This window comes from Oxyura jamaicensis, chromosome 15 (genome assembly GCF_011077185.1).
Source record: "Oxyura jamaicensis isolate SHBP4307 breed ruddy duck chromosome 15, BPBGC_Ojam_1.0, whole genome shotgun sequence".
NCBI classification, from domain to species: Eukaryota; Metazoa; Chordata; class Aves; order Anseriformes; family Anatidae; genus Oxyura; species Oxyura jamaicensis.
The window spans coordinates 682,500-703,190 of record NC_048907.1 but is presented as its reverse complement, the minus strand read 5'-3'; positions in this window follow the sequence as shown (position 1 = coordinate 703,190).

Sequence of the window (20,691 nt, the reverse complement as noted above, 5' to 3'; positions counted from 1 at the left end):
CTCACCCATCCCGGCCGGGACAGCGTCGGCGCGGGAGCGTGGGAGCTGCGCACGCCGTGTTTACACCAAGCGCTTCCTGAGCGGGGCCGGCAGCGAGGTGCTCGCCCGCCAGCCCGCGCTGGCCAGTTTGAAAAACTGTTAACGCTTCAGGAATGCGTTAAGGGAAATGTATATGTAGAAATCTCCTACAATGGGAATAACCTTCCCGTGCGCCAGGCTACATAGACTGTTCCTTGACTGTAATTGGGGACCTGGTAATTAGATGATGGCAAAATGTACCAGAAGCTCAGTTTTCATTCTGTGGTCCAAATTACAAACCATCATATTTTGAAAGTGATGCTGACATTCCTCAGCCAGGAGGCTTTGCCAAAAACAACTCGAGCAAGGCTTGTCTTGGCACAAAATCAAACTCAGGGCCTCAGCAGCGAAACTGAAAACATTTACACAGCTGGACCCAAATCACCCTATTTTCTAAAGAGTTTGTCAGAGCCTGAAGCTCTCGGTGTATTTCTGCCTATTTTAAAGGATCCTGTGTTCTTGCAATCTAGGAGCTATCCACATATAGGAAATAAAATACACTGGAAAAAGTGGGTGGTCTTTCTATTAAAGTCCAAAAAAATAATCCAGAAAAGCCTCACGGGGATAATGAGAACTAGTCTGATATTTACCCACTCTATCAATAGATGTGCCAGACATATTATATTTGCATATATAGATATGGAAACCTCATCATTTTGCTGTATGTATGTAATGGCTAATAAATGCATTAGCAAACCGCTAATGAAAACAAATTGAAGCCAATGTCACAAATTACGACAGTGTGAGGAATTACCTTTCTGCATTTTTTCCTAGCTAAATGTCCTGCCTATATTTTTTTATTACATCAGTTGTACACATTGCTCATGCATTATACATCAGTCATTATTACCAGGGTAAACACCACCCAGTCCCTCCTCAAGCATCGCACATGCCCTCGACGTGCATGTGGGCGCGGGCAGGGGCAGGCAGGCTGCGCGCCCCCTCCGCGTGCCCGGGGGCTGCAGTCCTGTGTCCTACCAAGGGACATCCTACCAAAGGAGCTGTCCCTGCTGCCGAGAACAAGGGCCAAAGAGCTATCCAAAGACAGTAAATTCCATTTTGTGCCAGCTCCCGTTTGCTTGTGGAAGATGAGAAGCTTCACCGTGCTGATGGCACAGCAGCAGCAGCAGAGCTCGGTGCAGGACCTCACATGCAGCCCCCCGGGTCCTGCCGTGCTGGGGCACACTGCAAGCCCCTGCCTCTGCCCCCCCCTCGCACCTCAGAAGTACTTCTATGCTAGAAGCTTGCCTCTTCTTCTGCATGCTGCCTGAATTTCTTTTACTACTCATAAAAGCAGTAAGAGCAAAATCCTCTTATGTACCGAGACATAACGCAGAGCTGTCTTTGGAGAGGGTGGGATTTCTGTAAGACATAGCAGCGGCTCTTGACTTAACGGCGTCTTCGCTCTTGGACAAAAAGAGGGATATGACAACTGGAGAACTTATCTAGTTTGGCTCTGAGTCACTGTATTGATTGTACGCTATAGCACCCAGTGGTGGACTAGGTCACTGCTATCCAGACGTTGCATAAATACAGTACAAGAAAAAACAGTCCCTGCCCCAGGAAATTTGGTTTCTTCGTAAAGCTGAGATAATTAACAGGCTGTTTGACAGGAATCCCTCTTAAAAGCCCCTCCTGTGCTCGACTGTGATTGCTACCAGAAGACATGGAGGAGCTATTTTTCATAGCTTAACTTAATTTTTTGTGGCTACGTGGGGACCTCAAAATCTTGCAAAATTAATTTTCTAATGCAAAACCTTGTAAGTAAAAATACTTGTAATTGCAACCTAAAGTGATGTGGGATCTGTGAATGGCTCTGTGATTAATTCTTCTGCTAGGCTAGTCTTTTCTCTCTGTTCTACTGAACAAGCATACACATATTATTGGGATTAATGCTGCATAATACATAATTAATGAAACTGCATAAATATGCAGATTTGCAGTTGCAGATTGACTGCCATGGCTATATCCCTGAACACTATGGTAACTGATTGGATGTTCATTATCACCATATTTAAAGCTGTTTCCCTGTGAACATGTGCAAACAAATAACTCCAAAAGGGAAGACTGTATTGTTTCAGGCATAAAGATGCCTCTCTCCAAAATCATAGGGAAGGGTTCGCATATCCGCCAGGTACAACCGCTCAGAATCACTCAGCTATGCACACTCCCTGCAGAGGGTCTTGGGCGCAGAAAGGAAATGATCATTTGAATGAAAAGTGAAAATAATGCTCTTAACTGGTCGCCTGCGTTCACCACAGACCTGCAGCTCTGCAGGCTCTAGGATCAAGGCTGTGATGCACCCTCTGTACAAATTTTCCTTGCACTCCTCCTCCACCACTGACACAGAGCAACAAAGTGTGCTCTGGGCACAAATCCCCCTGCACATGGAAAGCCCCTTGAGAGCACCAGGTGCCCCTGGAGCAGGCAGCGCAGGGGCACAGGGCACCCCACGCGCCCCACACTCCTGTGGTTGGCCCTGGGCACCTCCCCTGCCCGCAGGGGGTGAGGGCAGGCTGTCTCCACTCCTGTCCCTCGGGCAGGAACACCTTTGCAGGCTTTGCTTTCCTGTGGTGGGGCTGTGGTTTCTCATGCAGGTAAATGGTTTAAAAGACATAAAAACGGCGTATCTTGACTTAACAAACAGCTATATCTAGTGGTGGGGATTCACAATGTTTTCATCCCGGTGTCTTAAAAAAGAGGCCAGGTAGAGGGTAGGGAGGGCAAGGCTCATTGGGGAATTCAAGTCACACAGCAGCCACAGGCACCAAAAGCGAGAAAGGCAATCAGGAGGCTTCTGGGCATTTCCTCAGCCCTTTGGGATGGGCCACAGCCAGGAACTGTCCAACAAACAACGCCTGGTCGGTTCCCAGATGTCCTTCCTAAGTCACCAGCAGTTGCACCACTGGTGACTCACTGGCACTGCTCCTGGGCTGAGCACGTCAGGTGGAGCAAAGGAGCAGGGAGCAGGTGATTCTGAACAGCAGGACGAAGGCTGCATCCTCCAGGTCTGATCTGGGGTCTCTCCCTGCTTTTTGCTAAGGGATAATATAGAGGTTTCCTTGGATGACTTCCAGGTCATCCAGCAGCTTTCAGCTGTTGGGCCGTAATGCAGTGCTAGTGACGGGATAGTCACCACAGAACCACAGGTGTCAGTGATGGATGTCCCCTGATAACAAGTGGAAGCAGGAACTCAGGGTCTGCTGGTGGCTGGAGCCGACGTAGAGCTCCTAGGGGGTATGTTTCAGGTGTCTCTGAAGAAGAAGCAGATGGTTTGTTTCGTTTTGTGCTGTCTGTTTGCACTGTTGAGAATGTCGAGATTTATTGCATGATGATTCAAATATTCAGATTTCACACGGGGAGTTTGATCTGTCGATCTCAGAGTTCTGCCCAAAGAGGATTGCAAGCCTCACTCCCATTTTTCACATTTGCAGGATCAAATTCTTACTTGGAGAAAAGGAAAACCTTCCCCAGGAGGTATACAGGAATGTTTTTACTTTAAAGTACAAGTTTCCTACGGATAGCTTCAGATGTTTATTGAGGTGGAATAAATGAAAGTGTAAGTATGCGCTGTCCTAGGAAGGATGAGAATTGCAGCTCTGAGCACCAGAACTGCTCACAAGCACAGCCAGCTGCCTGATCCTGTGTGAGAAAAGCGGAGGAGATGACTTCCCTCGGTAGCGCGGACTTGCAGAGAAGCGCAGCACTCGCTTCCTTCGCGCCAGAGCTGATCAGAGAAACATGCCGAGCAGCCACAGACACCTGGCTTTCTCCTGCTCCCCCCACCTCTCTACCTCCAGAGGCAAAAGCACTTAGCTGGCGGCTCAGCAGCTGCCAGGGAGGGATTCTTACCCCCAGATGCCCACGTAACTCCGGCCATGCAGCCTTTCTCCCATCCCTGCCTTGCTGCCATGCTGTGGGCACACTCATCAGTGGTGAAAACCAGTGCACATCCCTAACCCAGCACCAGCCAAACCAGTTGCTGGGCTGGGCTCACTGGTATGGGCAGGGCTCACCAGTTAGGGCTGGGATTCATGCTGACATGGGCTTTAGTTGCCAGCCAAGGGGCAGCATCAGCAGTGTCAGTGTGTGCCACGGTCTGGAGGGGGGATGCAGTGACTGGTGACAGCCCCACGCAGTGGCACTGCCACCCCACGGGCACAGGCAGCCTGACTGCAGCAGCGGCCGTGGAAGGAGCGTGGGGAACCTCGCAGCTCACGGCAGGCAAAGAGCAGTGGGCTGCCCTGAAAATGATGGAGGAGCACGGGCAAGGGCTCTGTGCCCAGCCCCAGCCCAGCGCCTGCTCCCTGTGCCCGTCTCTGCCCTCCTTGTCTGTCACCTCGCCAGCGTTGCTTCTCCCGGGGCTGGCGTGGTGCAGCAGAGGTGGCAGAAGGAGCTGCCGTCCTGCAGGGATGCAGGCAGGAAGGCAGGGAGGAGAACATGTGTTTGTTTTTTTTAACCTAAGTCAGGCTTAATTCTTCCAATGTAGAACAACCTGTACTCAGTAATGAATTTAACCTGACAACATTTCACGATGAAATATTAATACGTTAACCAGATATTTTCCCTTCTACTTTCCCTCTGAGGGAACAACTGCACCTCTCTTCTTTGCAAAATAACTCTAACTGCAAGTGCTACAAACAGTCTTTTTTCTTTTTTCTTTCTTTTTTTTTTCTTTTTTTTTCTGAGGAACATTGCACAGCTAAAGCACAGCAGCAGCTTGACCAAGCTTCGGGAATGTGCGTGAGAATCAGCTCAGTCAGAGAGGGAGAGCAGGAGCAGGCCTCCCCCAAGCCAATCAATCACGATACATCGCCAGGATGAAGATGTACAAGTGAGAGATGAGACCTCAGAAAGAGAGGAGGGGACAGGTGACCTTAATTGGTCTACTGTTATTGATAGGCCAACTTGTCTTCGTGATGCAAATTACCCTATAAATAAAAGTAAAACAACTACAGGAAGCAATTTGCTGCTTTGTTAGAATCAAAGGAGACCAAAAATTAAATCAAGACATAGCACCACTAATTCAACAGGGCTCTCTGTAGAGCCTCTGCAGGCAAGGCCAAAAGTATGGGCTTTGGAAGTGAACCGAGGAACAGCTGCCTTGCGTGGCCTGGGGAGGGAGGAAAAGCGGTTCCCAGCTCAGCTCCGAGCCGCAGGTGGAGGCGTGGGCATCGTCCCTCCCCGTGCCATTGCCTCTTGCACTGGTCATTTACTGGGGCGTCTGGTGTGTGGTAAAGCTCCAAAGGATCGGGAGCTCCCCTGGCTCCTGGAGAAGGCGCTGGCCACACGCTTTGCCTCAGCACAACCCAATACAAAGCTGGTGGCAGCCATCCGCACCACTGCTTTTTCTCCAGTAACTGCAGCTGCCACTCCTGTGCCCGACTGCCAGCTCTTGGTTTGCGTTTTGTCTCGGGGGTGCTCAGGAGGGCATTGGCAGCAAGTCCTCCTGTGCAGCCCCTGCAGGGGTGGCGCGAAGGTGGCTCCGGCCTGCCTGAACCTCGGAGATGCACGGTCGTGCGGAGGTGGTCCCAGCAAAGCTGCTCATTATCTTTAACGGGAGAAGCGTACCCCAGCCATGAACAGTTCATTAAAAGCATCTTCTCTGACAGCTTAAGTGGGTACTAACTCTTGCCTCACATTTCTAAAACACCTTTTAATTTGTAGATCATTGTGTACAATATTTATTTGTCCACTGAAGAAGCCAGAGCTGTGACCAAGGGCTTCTTCAGGCAGATCCCCCAGCTCCGTGATGCCCACAGCCCTGCGTCCCCACTGCATCGGGACCTGCTCTAACACCATTGCTTCCTCGTGCCCCTGGCTGCCTTGCTTTCCGTCTCCCAGGAGTGTCCGTGCTCAGACTTCCCCTGAGCTCTGTGCTTCTTCCCTTGCTCCCAGGGCCAGGGCAGGACCTGCCAAGGACACGGCAAAGGGAACAAACAGGAGGAAATGGGGATTTTGTTAGTTTGCTGGTGCCAGGGAAATAAAATGCGTATTTTTGTCACTAAGCTGCAGATTTTAGAAATCACAGAGACTTTCTTCAGCCCCAAAGGAGGACTTTTAAGTGTTTCATTTTAAAGAGATGGTTCTTTTTTTTTCCCCCTTTTCTTTCTTGTGTTTGTTTTCAAACCTGTCGGAAAACACTAATATTTCCAGGCTTTTTTGTTGTTGTTGTTTTCCTCCTGATCCATTTCTTTTCCATTTTTGAACATCCTTGCCGGTTTGGAGCGAGTCCCCTGGAGGCTGAACAAGCAGCAGGACTCGATCACAAAACTGGCTGGCTTGCTGGGTGAGCTGCTCAGCTCCTCTGAAGCTTTGAAGCTGCCACTTTAAATTCATGCAGATGGATTATGCTTTTGTTTCTTCAGGAAGTTATGAAACACTTTGTGAAGCAACATCAATGGGAATAATGAGGACAGCTCCACACCCAGAGCAAAGCCCCGGTCCCCGCGCGCCGAGCCTGCCCCAGGAGCGACACGCTGCCCGCAGATGGTGGCTCTCTGTTTAGGGGCCTGAAGGATCCCTCGGATCATTCCCGTGCCTGTGCTAGCTCCGGTCTCTTTATTTCAGCTCCTTCCCTCCACCCCTAGCCAAACAACTTGTATAGCTCGCACCTAGCTCCCCGAGGGCTGCAGTGCCTGCCTTAGAAGTGTGAGGAGATGGAAAATACACAACCTTCACGGGCAGTTTTTTCCAGTCAGTCATTACTCTCCCTCCCAGCAGTCTGAACCTTATTTCCATGTTAAATGTCTCACTTCTGCCTGTAGCCTTTGGCTCCCATTCTGCCTCTCTGCTAGACTTGAGGCCCTCAGTTCTGGTACTTTCTCCCCAAGAAGGTGCTTCAAGATTTAATGAAAGTATTCACTCTTCTTCTTGATGTCATGTGAGCTTTTTCTCTCTTTTTCTGTAGCTCATTTTCTGTATCTCATAAACAATTTTGTGGCTTTCTTTGACACCCTCAACAACCCTTTAAAAACGTTGACGCCAGAACTGTGGGCAATATTCTAGTGACCATCTCACCAGTACTTTACACATTTACTAAGCCATAACATCACTGCACCACTACTACTTACTAATCCTTTTTACATATCCACTGAAGGAACTAGCTCTTCATCACAAGGTCAGGGAAGTATGCCCGTGTCCTCTGCCTATAGTGACCTTTGGATGCTTTTCAGAGTCCTTAGGAAATGTGCTGCTGTCTCCTTCTCCAACAGCATAAACATTGTTCTTAGTCTATGATATGCATGATTTCTTATTTACTTATATTAAAATACACTTTATTTCAGAGGATGCACCTCTCCTCAGTAAGTGCTTTTGACTGCTGTCAGTTACATTTCTCTTCCTCAGCTCTTCACGTTGTTCCTATATCAGCGTCTACATTATTTGCCCAGGACGAATGTCCAGCTTACCACTGGGTAACTCACTCACCTCGAACACTGCAATAAGACAAGTACTGCTCCAGCCTTACATAGTTTCATCCACTAGCCTGAGGTGTATGAAACACAAGCACGAGTGGCCCAGCAGTCTCAGCCAGGTGGTTTAGGAGTACAGAGCATACAACAGCTAACAAACAGCTATCGTCTTCAAGTTCCCTCCTCTTCGGTTCTTTCCCTTCCAGAGGCAATCCCAGCACATCAGACTCTGTTCAGACTGCTGTGTTCGCAGAGCCCCAGTGTTATGTCCAACAGCCAACAAACAGCCAGGCTGAACCTGCACCTCTCCACGTCCCTTTATCTGCAGTTATAGGACACAGAGGATTTCCTTCTGAGTGTGTCTTTTCATTCAGAGTTTTTCTTCCAAAAGTTCTATGAACCTCATAAATAATTACTTTCTCCATAATTAAATCTTCTCTTGCATCTGCCACAGGGATTCTGTTCTTTCCTGACGCAAACTAACTATCTTTTTTCTACAGAAAGAGCAGCACGGACTCTGGACAGGAATTAGGAAAAGAGCTAATGCTAAGATGTGCTGAACAAGGTGTGGCTATGTGGTGCAGATAGTATGTGTGTCTGTTACCTTTTCCACTGCTGGAACGTATGAAAAAAAAGCAAAGAGAGCATGCCAGGCAAACAGGTCCTGCAGAGCCCAAAGTCAATAGCACTCCAGACCTAGCGGTATTTTCACTGTTAGTATTTGATTTTTATTCATTTCTATTAGACAAATGCCTGTGGCATCAATAAGAGATCAATCCCCTTGCACCAGGCACCGCGCAGGTTGTAGAACAAGGTAAACCTTGTTGTAAACTGCCTACAGAGCAGGAGCAGGGCAGAAGGAGTCTGAATGTCAGCACCACAGTTCGTGTGTTGTCCCTAATGCCTCCTGCGAGCAGGGGAGAGGAGACCAGCAGCATTTAAGGATGCTGTAGGCACAGGAGCCCATGGCTCCTCCCATCCGTGTCCTGGTGGCCATGGGGACACAGTGACCCTGTGTCAGGGTGCTCCGTAGGGTTCACTGTGGCCATTCTTCCCCTCTGGTTGGTTTGGACAGGGGTAAGTAAGGAGCAGTGTCAGCACGGGGGGCACTGGGCAAGGAAACACGAGGGTAGTGTGGAAGGGCAAGGTCCTGGGGGCACCCAAGGTGCAGAGTGTGCAGGAGGGACCTCTGCCCTCTTCCCAGGGATCTGAGACCACCCGTGGCTCCAAATGCTTCCCTAAGACTCCCTGTTCTCCAACCTCTTTCCAACATGCACTACATACATACATTCAGGGTGGGAAGAAGAAGGTTTCAAGTGAGGTGACTGAGGTTCCGCAACAGCTTTCTACAAGGAAGAGTGAGTGTGAAAACCTTGAACTGCTTTCCAGTCAGAGACTGATGCGTTTATTACAGCCATCACGACAGTGGCTCTGATAACAGGGACCCCTCCCACAGGTCTGGCACCGAACCCAGTTACCTTTCCCCTCCATCTGTCCTGCAGCACCGCCAGGACACAAATCAGGGCTGGGATGTTTGCTGAGCCCTTCCCGTGGCTCAGAGGAGCCCACTCTGTCCCTTGCCATGCCCAAAGCCTCGCGGCGCAGAGCACGTGTTTGGAGAAAGGACTTCCACAAACCCAACTCCTGATGCTTGCCAGCCACAGTGAGGCCCCAGTCTCTGTAATAAACATTAGGAAATTATTTGCATGCAATGCCCAAGTGAACCTTGCTCTCAGGTTTCCACCTCAGGAACAGATTTTCCTTCATGCGCTTGGGATTTTTTTTCGCAACGCTGGTCACCATCCATTTGTCATCCCAGACCTCACCGCCTTGCAGCAGGAGTTGGCAGCAGCCAGGCAAGCTGTCATCAGCGCTCCCACTGGGGATGTGTGTGGTCAGGGTGGCTTTTGCATCACTGGAAGGAGGAGTTGAGTCCAGGTCATAAGGCAAGTGGCCAGCAAACAATGGCGACTTTGGGGATAGAGTACGCTGCCTAATTAAACCTGCATGGTTTGCAGCCAAAGTATCGGTATGACCAGTAATAAGGAAAGCTAAACATCCAGCGAGTCTCTTACATGAGCAAAAATGCAGTAGCATTTCAAGGACTCTGGAAGATTAGGTCTCCAGCAAGGGCTCACCCGAGTCGTGCAGAAGGGGGCACAGCACTGCTGACCCCCCGGGCTGTGCCTCGGACGTGGGGCGTCCCAGGAGTCCTGCAGGACAGCGGCGAGGTCGGGGGCACTGTGACTAACCCTGCCCCTGCACGTCACTTCTGCCAGCATGGTGAGCCAGCATTTGAAAAGGAAGAGGACTAGGGTCAGGGTGACAAGAAAAGTGAGCGGAGGGCTGAGAGCTGCTCTGTCCGGAGCAGAGCTTGGCACTGAGCTGGGTCGGGGAACACGGGCTGCCCGAAACCTCGCTCCCATAGCAGAAAGCTGCCGCCACTGCACAACCACCACTAAGAGAAAGGAGATAAAACTGGAGGGGAAAAGGTGGGGGGGAAGGCGGACAATTACATTAACCGAAACAATGTGTTATATTTTAAACATTAAAAACTTATGACTCTAAATGGCAAGTACCTGATGTGGCAAAGAAGAGGGGAAACTGAAGCAATGGTTAAACAATGCACAAGGCAGTCTGCTGGGCCTGTTTTGTATTAAATCCATTTGGAGGCTGAGTTTGCTCCTTTGACAGCTGGCCACACTCGCTCAAAGAGAATAAGAAAGTTTTTGTTTTTTAAAAAATATGTGTAATGGGTTTCTTATGTACCAGAAAAGAAAAGCTCTCTGAGCTGGATCACCTATTTTCTTGTCAAAAGACTTTGGACAAAACCTAATCATGAATAAAATGCCTCGTGATTTTTCAAAGAGTTCTTTTACTTGAAGTCAGCTTTTCTGAAATGGAACGCAGGACCTGGGTAATGCGGAGCAGGGCGGGAGGCAGCTCGCACGCCAACGCCGTCGCACGGGGCCTCCCCCGCCGCCCGCGGGAGCGCGCCCACCACCACCAGTGGCCGCCCGCTGCTCCCAGTGCCTGCGAAACCAGCCCCAGCAGTGCCCCGGGGGTCTGTGCAGCCCCTGCTGCTGGGCTTTAGCTGCACTGCCACGTGAGCGCCGGTCCCTGCTCGTGGCAGTGGGACCCCAGTTACACCCTGGTCTGTCCCGAACAGGCTGGCAGCGCGTGGAGTTGGCTGGGGTGGGAAAGAGAGCAAAATCTGCTTTCTCTTCTATGCCAACAACATCCCAAGAGCACAGGAAGAGCAGTTCGGCCACTGCAGAAGACACCAATAAATAAATAAATAAATAAATAAAAATGTCTCCTGATGGCTGCTTCCTAGAGCACTTCAAGTGGTATTGCACTGTCTGCCGTGCCACAGCTCCAGCCCACCTGAAGCAGCACGAACAAAATCTGGTGCCAGCCATGGGTGACAAGGAGGGAAGCACTGGCACGTCCTGTTGGCTCTCTCCTGGCACTTCCAGGGCTGTTGTAAGGCGAGCCCATGGGACTGGTACAGGCTGAAAGAAGAGCTTTAGGGGATACAAGTGTGAAGACCAGAGAGCTGTCCCATGACAGATGAACACTGCCATTACACCAGCATTCACATCCTGAAGCAGCAGGCTTTATTTGGCCAAAGAAAGCGGCACTTCAACTAAATTTGAAAAGCTATAGTCCAAGGGTGCAGGAACACAGCCGTTTGGTGCTGGGAAAGCCATGGTTCCCCTGCTGTCTCCCAGTAAGCCCAGTGGGCATCCCCAGGACTGTTCCCAGCACATCCCGGCCACCGACGATTTCAAGCCTGCAGCTCATCTTTCTGTCATTACTCCATTGTCATCCCCTCAGTCCTGCTACAGCTCTCAACCAAGCACTGCTCAGAAGGAATAAAACGAAGTGTTAGGAGACCAGAGGACATGGTGTTTTCACTTGTCCCCAGGGCAGACATCTCATGGTCAGGTTTGTGAGACTCACTTCTACTTTCGTGAACCGAGGCAAACCTGGATACTGCTTTCTGGCTGTTGTTTTTTCTTGGCCCTTGCCAGTTGTTTATGGACAGCGAAGAATTCCAGCCCTTTGTCATGGACACCCGTCATAGAGAGGACCTCCGGAATTTTAATCGTCCAAGAGCTCTAATAGGTGTAATAGCCTTGTGTGTTACATATGCATTAATTAAGTAACACTGCATTTAGCTCCAAATCATGCGGAAGGCGCGTGCTGTGTTTGCACAGACATAAATATCTTCTCAGTTAGAGCACAGACTAATAGCTTTACTCTCTTTGCACTGCAGCATTTCCATTCTGGTGAAAACAGGAGCCTCAAGAAAGCTTACCTCTGGGAAGTACTTGTACACTGGGTAGACGCGAGGCACTGCCACATGTCCTCCTCACACACAGGCTTTCAGAAATGATATGGCTTGGAGAATTTAAGTAGCTCTTTGATGTCTGCATGCTTCAGCACAGGGCAAGCACTCTGCAGTGATTCACACGTTGCCGATTACTCCATTGAACAACAAACTGCCTGGCAACCTGTTCGTGGTTTCCTCATTACCCAAATTTTTCAGCCCTGCTGTTTCACTGCAAATGCAATCATTGCAGCGTTCCCTAAGCTGTAAATACAGTGTTGTGTGCAACTGTAAGGGAAAAGGGGAGACAAAAGGATAAAGCATAGTGAATATAATATATTCTCATCTTGATCCACAGGGAACCTCCATGCATTTAGATGAGAATATAACACTAGCTCATCAATGGAAAGCTCCTTGTTTCAAACCCCAGTATTGATGCTTTTCTTTGCTGCTTTAGCACAACCTGACTCTAAAACAAAATGAGAAGTTGGAATAACATGTTGGATGAGCTCTGATATACTAGCTGGACAAATGTTTGGAAGAGTATTCACTTACACCAGGCAACATTATGCTCTGTGGATTAATTATAGAGAATATGGTCCTGACTTCAGTCTGGACAATTAAAGCTGCACTGGAATTCCAGAGCATTGGTTAAATGTGCAGTATTAGTGAAGGTAAAACATCTTCAATATCCCTTTCCTGCAGCCTCCATTTCCTTTATAGCAGTATGCAGATTAGTGCTAAGTATTAATCTGCAGAGGTTCCAGGAGCAGGGCTCCTTTCCCTGAAGAGTACTGGGAGGTTTGGGGAGAGGAGGGGGAGGTCTTTTTTAAAGGGAAATAAAGAGCTGAAAGAAACCTCACATGTTTGTAAAACAATAACTAGAAATGAACTACTCATTCCACATGTTTCAGTTTTGTGGATGCAGGCAAAGTGTGATATGTATGTATAATTAAGAAATGATTTCTTGAGATCTTCCTTAAAACATGTCTGAATACAGATCTAGAATTTGCATAAATAACTTATGCCTTTCACTTTTTCCTTGTGGAAAACATAACACCGCCTCTTGCTTTCTGATTTTCAGACCCTCCCCGGCTCGGAGAGGAGGATTTGCCATATTACGCTATTCTTTCCAATTGTAATCAGCCTTAAATCTGAATAAAAGCAGCAAATGGCTGACTAGCACTCAGGGCTTCCCTCCCTCCCCCTGCCCCCCATGGAAGCAGCAGCAGCACTAGCATTGAGTCAGACTGGGAAAGACATGACTGCAGCTCTCAGTTTTCATTAGTATTCATGGAGCATCCGACTCCAGAGAGGATTAATAGACTCTGATGCCTAATATCCTGGAGAACAATTAATTTGCCCACAGTTTTGTCATGGTTGAAAGTCAAATGCTGGAACAGATCGATGCACTGAGCTGCAAGTTGAACACTGCAACCTTCTGCTGGAGCTGAATTTTAATTTTCCCATCATCGTTTCCCTCCGTTCCCAGCACACCAGTTTTCTAATAGATCTAAAAGCCTCTTACCTTCTTCCATCACATGTTGGTCTTCATAACAAAGGTCTATGTTGATTGTTCAAATATTAGAGCCTTGTGTTGCTCTCCATTATGGGATTAGAGATGTTCTAGGCCCCTTGTGTTCTGACCTTTTCCTGTATTGTTTCTGTTTAAATTGTACTAAAAATGCTAACCTTTTGTAATTAAAATCAAAATAGAATGGAGGAATAAACCTTTTTTCCTAATAATCATTCAGTATTTAGGTTTTCATTTTGACAGAAATATTTGTGCAGACATTATAGCTGGTGTTTATACAAGCCCAGTCAATGGACCTGCTAAGAAAGCAAGGCTGCTGCCGAGTGCATCCCGTGTAACCTGCTGGAGTCAGAGCAGTTACCCTGCGCTTACGCCGCACGGAGCTCAGCCTGTGAGTTCACTTTTCTGCTGGATCATCTGTCAGGTGTGTACAATGCTATTAAATCCACAGCACACTGGGGGGGAGGAGGGGGGCAAGCTATCCATAAACAGGCTTAGATGGCTGTTGTGGGAAAGTGGTGCAAGCATTGGAAACAATTACTGTTTTTATTAAAAATAAATAAAAAGACATCGATGGGCACTGGGGACGGATTCTGCCAATACACAGAACCTAAAGCCTCTGGGGATAGAGCACAGCACCTGCTTCCCTGGGACAAAGGTTGCTGAGAGAGAAACGGCAGTGCAGCCCTGCAGCCCAGGCAGCCCTCCTGGCAAGAAGTCTGTCCTCTGTGCTGGCTGCAGCTCAGAAACCCTCAGGCAAACATGGGAGCTGATGTAGCGGACTTTGCACAGTATGGGCACTGGGACCAGCTCTGCTCACAGCGTGGACTGAGTGGGTCCTTCCCTGCCTGAGCGGGTCCTTCCCTCACGGCCACGCGCAGTGGTGAGGGTTTGGCCAGCACCCCCTCTGCTCCAGGGACTGCAGATCAGCCAGAGGTTTGGGCTTGGAGTGAAATATTTGTGTAATCTTTGACTGCGGGACAGAATATTCATACCCAATATTTATAAAATTAGGTGTATAAAGTACAATATGCATTTATGCCTGGCAAGATGAAGACAAAGTGCAAAACTAAGAACAGGCTCTTGAGGATTTCTGCAGTTCCATTCCCGTCAGGGCTCAGCAGAGATTTCCACTGTGAGTGTAAGGATGGCAAACTTAAGACAAAGACCCACAGCTCCAGCTCTCCCAGTGGAAACAAAAAAGTCTTGCTACTGGCACATTTAAGGCCCAACATAAATCAAGTCTGTGACACTGGGAATGGACTGAGTCCCCAGAGACTAAGCGCCATACCCACCCCTTACAGCAGCCTCAGCTGGGAGCTCGCAGCAAGCAGTCCCTGCGGCCGGGTTCCCTCTCTTGGCCTTTTGCCTTGGTGGGAGCTACCTGCACCCCTGCTGACCTTGCCGGTCTCTGCAAATGGGGCAATTGCTTCTGCCTGAAATCCCGTGGGAATGGACAGCAGAAGCGTGGCCCATCCTGCCCCTGCTGAGCTGCAAAGCATCACTAGGAAAATGCATTGCCTGTGACACTTCTCCTGGAAAGGCACAACCTGGTGCATTGCCCGCCGCAGAGCATCTGGAAAGAAGGAGTGCTTGCCTTTTCTCGGAACATAAAAAAAAAAAAGGGGGGGGGTCTTAACGGGTTAAGGCCAGAACTGTATGAATCTCTCCTAGCTATTGTGCTGCTCTCTCAGCATTACTGGTGTCCAGGCTTTTGTGGTTTAATTACAGTCTGCTCAAAATGGTCTTAGCCAACAGATCAATAGATCAGGAACATTAGAATTGTTAATTTGAATGGCTGATTTGAATTTAAGTGCAACTTCAATTTAATCATCTTTAAAATGAAACAGTGTGTGAGGGCCCTCCTTCTTCTCCTCTACCAAAGAAGCAGCTCCAATGGCCCGTAGGGATCACAAAACTCTCTGACATGCACATTTTCCTTCAGTGAGGAGTTAAGCCCTGTGAGCTGCTGGATCATGACAAAAGTGGTGGGTTTAGCAGCCTTTCCTACAAGCATGGTAATCCCAAATCCAACAGTGATTAACTTGGACTCAAAGCTCCACTGCAGAAATTAATTCTAAATCAGGGTCCTGGAGCCTTGTCTCACCAAACACTTCACAATGCTAATTGGTGATGACTATATGAGCAGGCATAATAACATCCCAGTTGTCTCAACTTCTCCAATTCATCCAGAAATTCTGCTGCCTGCAGGATTTGTCCCCACTGCCAGCCTGTAGCAAGCACAGCCTGGCTCCTCCTGCCAGGTACACCTGAAATGGCCCAGGTCCCGAAGCGCAGCCCCAGCCCCGTCTGAAACCCTCTGGACATCCTGCAGAGACGAAGGTGCTGGGCAGCGCAGGGATGGGAATAGGGCATGCTTTAGCTTTTGTAGAGTCACCCTTAACATGAACAAAGTAAAAGAGAAATACATTAAAAAACAAATAAGATACAGTGTCTGGTTTTTAGCTTGTGCAAGTAAATCTTCATAAACATATTAGTAAACAAAAACGGAAAGAAAAGCATCTACCAATAACCTATAAAAACAGCGGTAAATTGGGTCCAAAGCTCTGTTCACTCTACATGTGACACTTTCTGACTACCATGCACAAATCCTGCTCACATTATACTTAGCATCCATAAACTGCTGGGTGGCAGTAATTACTTTTCTGTGCTTTTGCTAACCAGAGGAACTCATGGCCACGAGTTCCCCTTTGGGTGGGGAGTGCCATACAGGTCAGGCAGGAGTGGGAATTGCTGAGGTGAATAAAAGCACGAGCAGCTGCAATCAAAATGGCAATAACTTACAATGGAACCTGGATGCTTCATGTGTCAGCTGCTAAATGCGAGGGGGCAGAATGGAGCTTTTTCTTTGTAGTGTATTCATGGGGAATTCTTTCAGTCCACGTCCATGCCAAACACGGGACATGGGGCCGGACAAACCTGGATCCAATGCAGCCTGGCAAGTCCTGTGCTCCTATTTACTGCTGTGTGCCAGTAAGGTCAACAAAGATGTGTAAGCCAGTATTTTTCCTGAAATGTGTAATAGTTCCTTTAGCCCTGCACACCAAGTAAGCCAAAAGCTTTGTTTTCTTTTTGTCACACTCACAACTGCAGTGTAGCCATCCTGTCTAATTGCCATCATTATTGAACACAGCATTTGCACTCAGAGCCCGAGCACAAGGGAAGCAAGGGACGGAATGGCATTTCATTTTCACCTGTGTTTCTGCTCTAGTTTACCATAGATACCACCAGTTTTGTATATGACGATGCATGGCAATCTTTAAATATAATATTTAGGTAGCATCTAAACCCAGGCTTCCAAGTCTTCCCCCAGCCATTTCAAACTGAACAAAATCAGCAGAAAAAGCCTCAAACAAATTTACCATGCAGTACCTTCAAGTGGAGGATGCTTTATTGCCTGGAAAAGTGCATGTGCCTGCACCCATGCGGGGCTCCTCCAGCAGGCTCACAATGCCTCCAGCCGAGAGGTGCGCAGATAAACCCCAGGATGATGGATGTCCCCTGCTCCGATGGCACCCGTGTGCCAACAAAGCAACAACCGACCTTCCCACCAGTGGCACAGAAGAGGCTTTTCTGAAGTCAGGCTCGTGCAGCTCTCACAGCTGCCACGTGTGCAGGGAGGCTGCTGGCTGCACCCACCCCGAGCCAGGAGCCACCACCCCGTTTGTGCACTCGCTGCCAGGGAGCGGTGACACCTCCACCACTGCCGACCTTCCCGATACCAAAACCTGTTCAAAGTCTCATCTCAAATTCTTATTCAAAAGGCACATCTGAGCTGACACAGACGTTTATAGTCCTTTTCCATGTTTCCCTTCATTGTTAAGACCCCGGGCAGCTACACGGTGAGAACGGAACTGCCTGCCTTGCTCCTGTGCACCAGAAAAGGCTTCGTCCCCCGGGGTGCCGGCAGGAGGACAGCTCCTGCTTGCAGTGGCAGCTCTGCCTCACGGGCTGGATGGCTCCACGCCACTCAGCGCTGCCAACATGAGCCACAGGCTGGGAGCAAAATGTCCCATTCACAGCCTGCCTTCTTTGTGTGCCGTGCTCTGCAGCAGAAAGAGCCTTCCCCTAACTTCACAATGTGCTCTTGCAAGCCTCGCAGGCAGCAGCACTCACCACACTCAGACCGCCCGGCTCGTGCCTGGGCAGCACCCGGCACAGCCTGGCAGCTGCGCACAGATTCCCATTGTCCTCCAGGCAGAGGCTCAAGAGCCATCCCTGCCTGTATGGGGCCACCACCATCCCTTCTAGCAAGGAACATGGGAAGCTGGTTCGTGCAGGAAGCCCCGGGAGCCTCAGCAGGCAGGAGGTCTATGCTGGATCCATGAGAACATCTGAGAAGGTTTTTGAAGAAGCAAAAAGAGGGGGAAAGGACTCCTGGCTCTCCTTTTATTTGTTGCCCACTCTCAATCTACTGACTTGACCTGTGTCTGAATCGGGCAACCAGACTGGTGTCCAGGGAGCAAGTATTTAAAAAGGTAAAAGGTAGACCAATTACCCAAAGCCCGGCTCTGAAGCTTAGTTTCTCCTTTCTTTCTCCGACAGCATAAACCAAAACATTATTCTTGGTGTTATTTTCTTGGCCTATGCATCAGCTTGAATGACAAGCACCGACTGCATCCTGAGAATAATCTGAAGGCAACCCAGGGAACCCACCCAGATGGTGTTCAAAAGCGTCTCAGAGCAGAATGGGCTCTGCTCAACACAGGAATTTCACAGCAGGAACAAAGGGAACTTTGCAAACAGAGCTTTGAAACGGAAGTCATTTTATCCAGCATGCCTGCAGGAAACGTGAATCCATCTTCCAGCACAATCAAACGCAGAGCTGTGCATGGGCATAATTATTAGGGGAATGATGGCAACAGTAAAGGAGCTCATCAGTCAGAAAGCTACATAATTTCTAAACTGTCTCTTACGCTGTACCACCTGGATTTAAAGTAACATTTGCAGACAAGATGAATGAATCTGCTTACCGAACATGCCGATACAAATGCATGCAAGAGAAAGGGCCACTGCAGACATAAGATGTGGCTCCATTGCTCCCGTGTTTTGACTGACACGTGCATCTAACCCCTGTGCAGGGTGCCAGCACCAGTGGTCCTCATTCCCCTGCTGGGCCACAGCAGAAGCTGGAGAAAGTCCTTGTTTGCTTTTGGGGCTGATTTTCAGAATCGGCAGTTTTTGATTCAAAATTCACAGTGGTAACTAAGGGCACGCAGCGGCAGGCCGGCACCACCAAAGTTCAGCTATGTGGCTCTCTTTCCACAGCCCTAAAAATACCCCACGTCATGCCCAGCTCGGCGTGCCTCGGCACAGCGCCAGCTGCTCGCGGTGGCCCTGCCTGCCTGTGACAAGCAGGTGCTTTTAAGCAGCAGAGCAAGGCTCTTGGCTCTGCTGGACTTCCTCACGCGGAGCCAGGCGAAGGCCTGGTCTGGCAGGGCTGCGCTTTGCTGACACCAGGGCGAGCGCTGCGTCCTGCTGCGGCCAGCCCTGGCCCTGGCACCTCCCGGGGTGCAGCGGAGCTCTGCGGCCAGCAGCGGGGCTGCCACCAGTGGGCTGGGAGCCACCACGCTCCCATCCGTGGCCATGGCACCGCCTGTGCTCCAGACGTGGCCGGCTCCTGCTGGCTCCTGCCAGCACTGCTCTGAAGTGCCCCAGAGCCCATCCAGACCCACGCTGGCACCGGGCAGCAAACTGCTGTGTCCCACCAGCACTGAGGGGCTGGCAGCACACAGAGCACGCGTAATCATGAAGAAAACCTCAGAATCTGCTGAAAGACCAACTCTAGCCCTTTGCCAAAGCTTTCTGTAGAAATAGCCCTAACCAGAAGGGGATACCAGAGCCCACAGCTGCAGGTTTGTTGCAGATGTTTGGATGTCTGCACTCAGCTGCATGTGAGAACCGTGTGTCTGTGGCGGTTTCCTGGAGCGCTTTCTGTTTCACGATGCTTCCTCAAAAACAGTGCAAGACTCTCCATTAATATTTAAGGCTTTCCTCTTTTAAATATTTCAGTTTCATGAGGAATGGAGAGCTCTCTTTCTTGGGGATCTCATTCAGAGGGAGGAGCGGGATTAAGAACTTCAAAGTGGAGTTCTCCCCGGTGACAAGTTCTTTAGAAGCGACCCTGTCCAAGAGCTATCACATTTCTCCAACCAGGGAAAAGCTTTGCCATGAGAATCCTTCTGGGCTTGCGGGTTTCTGCAGAGGAGGAGCATCCTGCCAGCAGCGAGCGCTCCCTGCGCGGAGCACGCCCTCCTCCCGGAGGTGCGAAGCCTCCGCAGTGGGCAGCCTTCCTGCCCACGTGGCAGCTGGGGAAAACAGCAGAAGCATGAGCTATTTCGGGAAGGCAGGAAAGGAAGGAGAAGGCTTTCAGAGAACCAAACAGTCAATGTGGGGTGCATGGAAGGATGACAACTAGATGCAATTGAGAAAGAAATTCTGACGGACTTTAGATGAGAAAAAGGAAACACTGCCTCTGGGTGTGGGAAAGGGCCTGTCCCACCGTGCTGCTGCCTCTGGGGTCACGCTGAGGGCCGGTGTCACAGCCCTGCTACTCACAGCTACCCGTTTTGGCTGCTGAACTGGCCTCTGATCCTGCAGCATCCCACAAGATGCCACATCCGCAGCAGATGCATCAAGGTGCGTACTGCCAAGCAGCCAGACACAGATGAAAGTGAAGATGCTACAGAGAGCCGTGGGGGCAGCGGGCTTTTTGTGATATTTGCCTGCTCTTGGTAGTTAGAAGGCGATCGTGTGAGCAAGCCAGGTATTCAGCCTGGGTCAGAATAGCTACACAGATGCCAACAGGATAAAGACCTTTTGCTCTCTCTGGCTTGACAGTAGCTCAGAGGATCAGCCGACCCTTGTTGGTGCAGGAGAAGTAAGAGGGTTTGTTTTGTTATCGCTGTGTGGCATTGACCTTGGTCTCGTTGCTTTTGCATTCACCCCTGTGATCATGCAGCCCTTCAGGCCAATCTCCAAAGCACTGTCAGATACAATGGGCTCCTCAAAAACACTTCACTTTCCCGCAGACAGAGACGAATGGAGTAGAAGCTTCGCTGGCAGGCAGGCTGACCGCAACTGCGCTTGCTCAGGGAACGCTCTCAGGAGGCACAGTCACAGGCCTGGAAACCCTCCTGGGCACAAGGCACAAGCAGGGCAGCTGCTGAAAGGCTCCTTCCTTAGAGGCATCTCTGCCTTTGCCCTCCTCTCACCCAGAGCAGATCAAAGAGAAGAACTGCCGTGTGAATGCTCGACACCAGAAAAGCTGCAGAAGTTTTGTGTCTGATTTGACGTGACCGTTTCTGTTG